At 38.6% G+C, this 11,019-nt stretch overlaps 1 pseudogene; it reads left to right on the plus strand.

The window, feature by feature from the left end:
• Positions 1 to 3,444: 3,444 nt before the first annotated feature.
• LOC107671230 (uncharacterized) overlaps positions 3,445 to 11,019 on the plus strand; it is an 8,207-nt pseudogene continuing 632 nt past the window's right edge.

Genomic DNA, 11,019 nt, shown 5'->3' on the forward strand with positions numbered 1-11,019 from the left:
CACCTCCAACCTGATGCTCATAGCTGCCTGGGCAAGCACGGCCGTCAACTCTGGGTCCAATTCGGCAGTGGCGACAACACCTGAGGGGGGCAGCCCCGCCAAATCTTCATCCACAGAGGTCAATAGCCCATCCCCCGATGCTGCAATCGACATCTGATCCCCTGGCGGCACATCAAATGAAATGCTGGGACCGCCATAAGACAGCCCAACAGAATCACTCAGCAGCCGCACAGGACAAGCGCTGCGGAAGGAGTAAGAGGTCCGTGGGGTGAGCCCTGGTGGAGAAGCTCTCACTGTCACCCTCAAATCTCCCAGAGCACTAGCCAGCAGTCCTCTGCTCGTGGCAGAGAAACCGGGATGAGTAGTGACAGAGGGGTCTGCTCCTTTCCCTTTAAGAACGGAGAGACGCAATCGCAGCGTTGCCATGTTCACGCACTCGCACCATCTTGACTCGCGTCTTCAGCGTGCTGAATGCCCAGACACGGAAGACAATGCTCGTGGCCATTGTCAGAGGACAGGAAACGACCGCATCTAGAAGGACACAGACAAAACGGTGTCTTTAAAAAGACGCGAATCGTATGTGATTTGCTGTTTTAGGAAATCTGCTCTTTTAGTTGAAGCGCCCAGGGGAATCGCTGAAAGAGACACCGCTGCTCGCGCCGTACCGCCAACCAGAACAGCTTCCCGACACACAGCAGATTAATGGCTTTGTGGAGTATAACAGCTTTTCATACAACCACTCGGCTCCGAAACAAAAATCTAATGAGTGGATGCACGCTGTCGCCTTATATACCCGTGTGCACGGGGAGTGGCTCAGCATGCAAAATCCACTAGCCAGTTCTCATTGGCGTTTTCTCTTAAACTCAGAGATGATTGGGCTCCCAAATGAGACCCCATATGTCGTTCGACATAACTCGTAGTGACCAACAGATAGGGAACTACTGTGTACACAAAATACACAAAATTCTATTACATGCAGAATAAAATTATGGTAGTCTTATTTAAACTTGCTAATAATGCAGGTCCATGCAAATTAAAACAGCACGTGCAGTTTTACTGAAAATTTCAGATAAACAGAAACAATATATTTTTGAAACTTTACAACACACCAAAATTTTGCTACTTTCATTTTGAGAAAAATTACCTAAAAAAATAAAAAAAAACCTGTGCTCAGGTCACAAAAGATTTCACTTATCTTTGAACACTTTTCTTTATATATATTTTAATACAGTAAACTGTTAAATAAAAGGCGTAAAATACCCCAAACAATCAAATTAAACTAGAAATAAACATTATTCTTTAATGAAACTTGTATTTAATTGGCAGGAGATTCCCACTCTTTTTTCTTGAGGTAATAGTGGCTTTCATCTCAGTTGTCAAGGCCTCTGAGCACCTCAGGGCAAAATCAAAAAGCTTCTCTTGCTGAGGCTGGAACTGGGGGATGGAGCGATAAAATTCTGGGTTGATAATTTGAATCTCAGCTACAACTGCAGTGAGGGGAAGGGTGTTTCTCTCCACTCCGGCTTTCATGAAAGCTCTTGTCATGCTTCCTTCCTTTTTGTATGCACAAATAACTTTTTTGTATCTCTTGAGAACATCATCTGGACACTTGGCTGTTGAATATTATGGACATTTGGCAAATTAAGCTGCACCACTTATATTATTGCACTGGTTGGCTATTAACTGTGAGCAGACAGAGTGTCAACCATTGCATTGGAGAATACGGCGAACATAAATAAAGAAACAAAGTTGCTTGTCAGATTTCCTTAACAAGCAACCATATTTTTTTAAATAAACCCAAAAAACCGCAACCCGGGATTTTTTCACGCAACTTTACAAAAAAAGAAGACCAAAAGTCGCGTATAATACGCGGACTAGGCAACTATGCTCACAGTCAGCCCACAGTCAGCCGTCAGAAAGACGATAATAACGGTCATATTTTCAAATTTAGAAAGGCGCTAACAGTTTCATTGTCCAGTTTCCTGGATGACACGCAGATTAACCAATCATGATCAAAGCAATAAAGTAAAACAACCAATAGGAATTGTTTCAGCGTGGTAACGCAGCGAAATGTATTTAGTTTTATTGTTGTTAATGATGATAATATTTAACATATACCTTTAGATTTTAGAATAGGTTTCATGATCAAAATATTGTAAAATGCTATTAAAATAATAATAATGATCTTAAATAATTTAATATTAATAATTTAAAAGGCAGAAATGTATTTTGTATGCTGTTGAAGACATTAAGTTCATTCAACATACAGATCTTGTAAAAAAAATTAACGTTGATTTAGAAGTGTTTTTGTTAACCTTTTTAAACCATTTAGCATTAAATAAAACTGTCATTATTTCAACCATATTTCAACGTTGAAGGTTGGTCATGTGCCGGCTGGGTAGGCTTCATGCGCGTTCGCATATTGACAGAAAAAAATCATCCTCTTCACATGCGCAAAAATGCGCTTGGCATAACAGTAGCTGTAGTTATACTATGGACTCTTTAAATTGATATGTTTGGCTGACTGTATTTTATTTTGATAATGAACAGACTGCGATGGCAAGTTTGAATTGCTAGAATATGTGGTGTGTGTGCGCGCGAGGCGCCGGTGCGATCAAACAGCTGACACATTAAATACTATTTTTGGTCACATAAGACAATCCGCAAAGTGTTAAAAAAAATTAAAATAAAAAATAAAACCGAACACTAGCTTCTCTATTCTTTTTGTATTCTATTTCTTTTCTTTTTTCTTATTATACAATTAACAAAAGCAAAAAAGGCATCTAAGCGTGCTCTATTCTTTTTTCTGTTCTATCGGTTTCCTCTTTATTTTTTAGGCCTATATAATAAATAAAAAAAAACCTTGCTATGTGTACTACATTAAGCTGAGACTTGTTATAGCTCTTGCGTGTCATTGTTCTTTTGTTGATTTTGATTGCTTCCATTGTCCTCATTTGTAAGTTGCTCTGGATAAAAGCATCTGCTAAATGACTAAATGTAAATGTTTACTTTTATTTTTGCACACTCGCAATAAAAAGAACATTTGTGTTTTTGTAATTAAGCAAACAAACAGGATGAGCGTTCTGTCATCTCGGTTCTCAGTTTCCTTTCAGTGAACTTGTTTGCAGATCGCCGTGCCTCATATCAGTTAATTATTTATATCAGATATATTTTGCATATTTATACCTTTTCTATATAGATTATGATTGTATTTTATTTTTATAAAAACTGCCGCTTGGTCCTCATCCGACTGAGAGGCTCTCACTCGCGGTGCCATGCGATGGTACTGGACATCGTTGGTGGACGGCATGTTAACTATCTATTTACTGTGTTAGCATTCATGTTCCTTTATTTTTTTCTGGGTCACATATAATATAAAATATTGTATTGGCAGTTAGAATGTTTTTGCTTCACTTTATTTGTTTTAATTTGTTTTATTTAAGGATGTGCGGGAGAAAGAGTCATCACAAAGTTTCATCATCAGTAAGAAAAGGTTCACTTTTCAGCCAAAGTAGAGTTCAACTTGTAAAATGTTTGGAATTTATTTACTGGTGAGGGATTATAAAAAGAAAAAGGCTTATTTATATCTGTATAGTGCTTTACTCATAATGATTTACCACAATAATGTTTGTGTAGCCTGTGGAGTAGACAGAGCCAGTACTAGTGATGTGCTCATTGTCCACAGATTTGCACAAGGTCTCCAAATCAGGCAAATTGACCTGTTAGAGGATCCGATAGCCAGAAGTTCAAGAACTCTGTCATGAATGGCAAATGTCCTTAGGAAGGTGAGGTACTTCTTTGTAATGACTACAAAAACAATGCAACTAAACATTGCATGCCATTCATTCATATTTCTATTATGTTATTTACATATGCATAGCTGTACTACAGAGACTGAGAAGAAGAACTGGTCTTACAGTTGGTGGAAACTCAAGACGCAAGTTTGTTTCTATTGATGAGTCAAAGTTTGCACATAAAAGGAAGGTAAATGGGCAATGGACAAATTGAAATTAACAAAAAAAAGAAAGTTCTAATCTAAATCTAATATAAATATACAAAATTATTGAACCACCAAAAAAGTAAAATTTTGTAAATATGCTTCCAGAATTTCAAAGATCTATCCAAATTCCTTTTAGCATATTCAAGTCAGCCATTTAGACTCTCTTGGACAAGAGTGGCATTCGTCAATGTGTCCAGACATGAAGTCAATGCTTGAGTTTTCTTGAGTTTTCAGTCTGCGCTGAAATGTTTGTCTAGCAGGTTATTTGTAGTAAATTGAGGGGATTTCTCAGCTGCTCTGATCAAACATCTTATTCCCCTTGATGAAATTGTGCGAGAGTTTTGTCTTGACCATATTTGCTACTTATCTTCAGCATATGCATGGTCTCAATTTATAAATTTGTCACAACTGAAGTGTCATTATAGAGATCCCAAAGGAGTAATTGTGTAAGGATCTTTAGAAAAACTTACATTTGTAAGTTGTTACAGTCTTGTAACAAGTGTGTGTGTGTGTGTGTGTGTGTGTGTGTGTACATACAGTACCTGTCAAAAGTTTGGAAACAATGTAAATCGTTACTATCACTTTTTATCAATGAACACATCCTTGCTGAATAAAAGTATTACTTTATTTCAAGAAAAAGGAAAAAAACAATACTGACCCCAAAATTTTTAATGGTATGTATATTGTTACAAAAGATTTCTATTTTAAATAAATGCTGTTCTTTTTAAACTTTTTATTCATCAAAGAATCCTGAACAAAGTATCACAGATTATTAAAAAAAATTAAGCAGCACAACTGTTTCCAACATAAATCAGCATATTAGACTACTTTCTGAAGGATCATATGACACTAAAGACTGGAGTAATGATGCTGAAAATTCAGCTTTACTGTTACACAAATCAATTATATTTTAAATTATATTAAAATAGAAAACCATTATTTTAGTAATGGTAATTGTTACGTCCCTTTTGTTCTACCTCTGTGTTTTTTTTTTTTTGTTTTTTTTTTGGGAAGTGTTTGTGTGTGTCTTCTGTCCATGAAGAAGCTGATTGGTTCCTTCAGTCTAATTGGTGCCATGCCCTGCCTGATCAGCTGACTCCTTGCTGCCTATAAGAGACTCCGTCATCACGTCCTGCTTCAGCTTTTATGCTCTCTTGCTGTGTTTGCTCGGCCTTGGCTCTGCTAGTTAGTTACATGTATTAGTAAGACTGAGAGTTTTTGTGTGTGTTCGATCGAGTGTTCGCTGGTGAGAGGTTGTTTGTTAGTTTGCTTTGCCCATTTATTCATACCACTGACTTCCGCCTGTTCTTTGACTATGATTCTGGATTGCCCCTGTTTGGATCTGTTTGCTTCTCATTGTAAATTATTGTATATAAAAATAATATTCTGGAGAGGTAGGGAGACTGACGACATTTTTGTTGGAACCTCATTTATTGATTGTTTTTGGATAGGAAGTTAGGGAAATAATTGTATTTTATTTTTATTTTGTGAACTAGGGAATTTAGAGGTTTGAATATTAGTTGTTTTCTGTTTGTTATTTTGGCCTTGTTGGCTCCTGAAGCTAAAATCCCTCCTCTTGTATTGTACAATCATTGTTTCATTAAAATACTGTTCATTCGTTTTCCAAAACTCCTCCTTGTCCTCGTACTCCTTCATGTTGCGCATTCACCCTAGACGGGGCGTAACATGAAATTGGGGGCTCGTCCTGTTTTTGTTTCTCAGATGAAACTCTGAACTTTTTCATCAGTAAAACAAGGTAATTTAAGCGTTATTCAACTTATTATTTGCGTGGGGTTTCTACTTTGTGTGGGAGGAAAAGTAGGTTTTGTGATGTCAAACGTCAATTTGAATTGGACAGATTTACGATCGCGCCCACACATGAACAATTTGATAAGTGCCGTAATGATGATTTATTATTGATCGCAGATTTATTTGATATCGTCGTTTCTCGTAATGCACTTAAAAGGGAGATTAATGAGGTGTTGCGCACTGATCTTGTAAAACAAAAGGTCTTACCTGAAGTGGGTGTGGTTTCAGGTGTTCCTTCTATTCTAGAACTATATGATGGTTTGGGTGCTGCTGAGGTGTAACTCAAATCTGATGTAGTCGTTGGCATAGATCCCATTCCCCCGTCTTCATCAGAGGATAAATTGTTGGCAGTCTGCTTGAAGGAATTAGAGCTGGAACTCTGTCGCCAACAGTATCAAGGTTGCTACAGGTCCGAGCTCTTGAGCTTGAGACGCGGCGTGACGTTCAACTGAAAGAGCTGGAGCTAGAGTTAAAGACTGCTCAAGCTCCACGTCCCTCTCCGGAGGCAAAGGAAAATGTTATTCCGGGGCCAGTGAGTGCATCCTCTCCTCTCCCTGCAGCGTCGCGAACTGCACCGGTAAGTTCCTCTGAATTCGATATTAGTAAAAAAATCTCGTTAGTTCCGTCGTTCAGAGAGAGTGAAGTTGACATACTTCACTGTTTTTGAACGCATCGCAACCACATTACAGTGGCCTAGAATTATTTGGCGTTTGCTTTTGTATGGCAAACTGTTAGGAAAAACACGGGAGGTGTGCTCTGCTCTAAATATGTTAAATTGCTGATTTTGAACGTGATTTTGTGTAGCTTGTCAGTGAACTACAGCTCTGTGTAGTAAATGCCGCTCCATCTTAAAGCACGTGCTTGAGATTTACTACTAATCAACAGAAGCGGCTTTACTGGCGAGATGCGCATGAAAATCGCATTTGATTTTTTTGCACAGCCCTAATTTAAACCTGTGCGTATCTTGCGAGATACGGGTGCTGCACAATCATTTATTTTTATGGGTGCTGAGCAATTTATTTTATTTTACCGTTCTCTCCTCAGTCTAGATGTGGGTTCGATGTGTTGGTTCAAGGAATTGAGTTGGGGATAGTGAGTTCCTTTACACACCATTTGCTTGCGTTCTACCATTGTGACTGGTGTAGTAAAAGTCGCTGTACGTACTCAATTGCCAGTGAAAGGTATTTCCCTTATTCTTGGAAATGATCTAGCTGGAAGTAAGGTTAATTCTCTGCCAGAGGTTACTGATGTACCATGTGCTTCTAAAGATGATGTGTTAGTGCAGGAATTTCCCAATGTATTCCAGTCATGTGTTGTCACTCGAGCACAAGCCCATAAGTTTGAGGATGAGGTTGATCTTTCTAACTCATTTTTAGGTTCAGAAATGTCAGATACGAAGACTGTAGTTGAAAATGATGGTTCCTCCGATGTGATTGTTCAGCCTAGCTTTGATTTTTCTTTCAGTAAGCAACAATTAATCAGTGCTCAACAAGCTGATGAAACACCGTTGACGTGCAGATCCTCTGTGATTGAGAAGTCTGATTTGCCTAAACATGCAATTGCGTATTTTCTAGATGATGGTTTACTCATGTGAAAGTGGAGTCCCAAGAGAGTAAAACATGATTGGAGTTCTGTAATTCAAGTTGTCGTTCCACAACCATACCGTGGGTACGTATTACGTTTAGCCCATGACCACAAACTTTCAGGACACCTAGGTGTTAGGAAGACCTATCATAACCTGTTGAAATACTTCGTTTAGCCAGGAATGAAATCCTCTGTGTCACAGTATTGTCGTTCATGTCATTCTTGCCAAATTGCAGGAAAGCCTAATCAGGTTGTGTCTCCAGCACCTTTAAAGCCAGTTCCCGTGTTAAATTAGCCATTTGAAAAGCTTGTGATAGACTGTGTAGGACTTTTGCCTAGGACTAAGTCAGGACATGTGTATTTGTTGACTATGATGTGCTCTGCTACCAGATTTCCCAAAGCCGTCCCATTACGCTCTCTGAAGTCTCCCAACATTGTGAAAGCCCTCTTGAAATTTTGCACCACTTTTGGTCTACCAAAAGTTATTCAATCTGACCAAGGAACAAATTTTACTTCACGCCTGTTTCATAATGTAATGAAAGAACTGAACATTGCCCACACTGTGTCCATAGAACGTTTCCACCAAACCTTAAAGACCATGATTCATACTTGTTGTGTAGAACACCAGAAGGATTGGGATGAGCAGTTATCACTTTTGTCGTTTGCAGTTTGTAACACAGTGCAGGAGTCCTTGGGATTCAGACCAGCTGAATTAGTCTTCGGACACTCCCTTCGTGGACCATTGAAGCTGCTTCAAGAGCATCTCCTTGCTGAGGCCCCCTCATCTAAGGCTCCCACTCATGTGTTAGATTATGTCAGTTCGTTTCGTGAAAGGTTACATTCTGCATGGAAGTTAGCTCATCAGTCTTTAGTCTCGTCGCAGTCTAAAATGAAGGATAATTGACAAAAAGTCTGTCAAGCGTTCATTTGAGACTGGTAATAAAGTGCTTGTGTTATTGCCTTTGCCCGGTTCCTCTCTGCAAGCAAAGTTTGCAGGCCCATATGAAATAGAGGAGAAATTAAGTGATACCGACTTATGTTGTATGAACTCCTGAGAGGCACCGAAAGTCCCGTGTTTGCCACAAACATGTTGAAGTCATATGTTTCCCGCTCAGAATCTGAAAATTCTAGACCTGCCTTAACAACTTCTCCCTCTGTAGCAGTTTCTGTGGAAGTTGTTTTGTCTGTTGATTCTCCATGTGTGGATGATCTTAGTTTGGGCAGTGCTGCCATATCCGTTTACAGAATTCAGAAACCCTTGCCACTTTAAGTTCAAAACTTTTCCATCTATCCGAGTCATCTCAAAGTGAGTTGTTACAATTAATTGAAAAATTGTCATCAATTTTCTCTGACGTACCTACTGTAACTTCTGTGTTAAAACATGACATTGACGTTGCTGATCATCGTCCAATCAAGCAAAATGCTTATCGCGTTAACCCATGTGTGGATGATCTTACTTTGGGCAGTGCTGCCATATCCGTTTACAGAATTCAGAAACCCTTGCCACTTTAAGTTCAAAACTTTTCCATCTATCCGAGTCATCTCAAAGTGAGTTGTTACAATTAATTGAAAAATTGTCATCAATTTTCTCTGACGTACCTACTGTAACTTCTGTGTTAAAACAGTCCTTACGTTTCTGCACAGACTACAGAAAGGTTAATCAAGTCACCAAAGCAGATTCCTATACACTTCCATGAATATAAGATTGTACTGACACAATTGGAAGATCTAAGTTTGTATCCAAGTTAGACTTACTCGAGGGTTATTGGCAAGTGCCACTTACAGAACGTGCCTCAGAAATTTCAGCATTCACTACTCCAGATGCCTTCCTACAGTATAAGTTGTTAGCTTTTGGCCTTCGAAATGCTCCGGCAACGTTTCAACGTTTAATGTGTAAGGTACTCTCCAATGTGAACAATTGTGAAGTCTATCTTGACGATGTTGTGTGTTATTCTGAGACCTGGGATAGTCATTTGAAGACCTTAGCAGAAGTGTTCACTAGATTTAAAGAAGCAAATTTAACTCTAAACCTCGCTAAATGTGAATTTTGTCATGCTACTGTTCGATATTTAGGAAAGGAAGTTGGCCAGGGTGCCGTAAGACCGAGCTAAAGTCAGTGCCATCGTTAACTTTCCTATACCTCAAACAAAGAGAGAACTCTGATGCTTCCTGGGCATGGCAGGATACTACAGAAATTTCTGTAGGAATTTTTCTGATGTAGTAAAACCTCTTACTGACAACCTCCGAAAAGCTGTTCTGTTTTTATGGTCTCTTCAGTGTCAGGTTGCTTTTGATTCTTTAAAGAATTTAAGTAGTGCACCAATTTTAGCTGCTCCTGACTTTTCAAGAACCTTTAAACTTGAGGTTGATGCTAGTGGTACTGGTGCAGGTGCTGTACTGTTACAGGAAGATGAAAATGGAATCGATCACCCCTTGTGTTTCTTCTCTAAGAAATTCAATCACCATCAATGTAACTACAGTACCATTGAGAAAGAAGCCCTCGCCCTCTTGTTAGCTTTGCAGCAATTTGAGATCTATATTGGTTCCAGTTCGCATCCTGTTGAAGTTTTTACTAATCACAACCCTCTTGTATTTTTGCAAAAGTTCTGTAACAAAAGTCAAAGGCTTATGCGTTGGGCTCTAATCTGTGAAGATTTTAACTTGGACATCAAGTATAAGAAGGGAAAAGATAGTTATTGCTGAATCTGTCAAGAACTTGTTCATAAACCTGAAACGTGTATTCTTGTGTATGGGGGTGTTACGCCCCTTTTGTTCTACTTCTGTGTTTTCTTTTGTTTGGGAAGTGTTTGTGTGTGTCTTCTGTCCAGGAAGAAGCTGATTGGTTCCTGCAGTCTAATTGGTGCCACGCCCTGCCTGATCAGCTGACTCCTTGCTGCCTATAAGAGACTCCGTCATCACTTCCTGCTTCAGCTTTTGTGCTCTCTTGCTGTGTTTGCTCTGCTTTGACTCTGCTAGTTAGTTACATGTGTTAGTAAGACTGAAAGTTTCTGTGTGTGTTCGCTGGTGAGAGGTTGTTTGTTGTTTGTTAGTTTGCTTTGCCCGTTTATTTGTACCACTGACTTCCGCCTGTTCTTTGACTATGATTCTGGATTGCCCCTGTTTGGATCTGTTCAATTATCATTGTAAATAATTGTATATAATAATATTCTGGGGAGGTAGGGAGACCGATGCCATTTTTGTTGGAACCTTGTTTATTGATTGTTTTTGGATCGAAAGTTAGGGAAGTAAATGTTTTATTTTATATTTTATTTTATTGTATTGTGTTGTTTATTTTAAATTTTAGATTAAATTTTAGATTACATTTTAAATTAAATTTTAAATGTTAAAAGAATGATTAATTTATCATTCTAGTCATCCATCCATCCATCTGTATATTATCCTATCCATCCATCCACTTCTGTTTGTTATTTTGGCCTTGTCGGCTCCTGAAGCTAAAATCCCCCCTCTTGTATTGTAAAATCATTGTTTCATTAAAATACTGTTCATTCATTTTCAAAAACTCCTCCGTGTCCTCGTACTTCATGTTGCGCCTTCACCCTAGATGGGGCGTAACAGTAATACTATTTCACAATATTACTTTTTTTTTTTTTTTTTTTTTTTTTTTT

Source organism: Sinocyclocheilus anshuiensis, unplaced genomic scaffold, assembly GCF_001515605.1.
Source record: "Sinocyclocheilus anshuiensis isolate Anshui unplaced genomic scaffold, SAMN03320099.WGS_v1.1 scaffold3449, whole genome shotgun sequence".
Lineage (NCBI taxonomy): Eukaryota > Metazoa > Chordata > Actinopteri > Cypriniformes > Cyprinidae > Sinocyclocheilus > Sinocyclocheilus anshuiensis.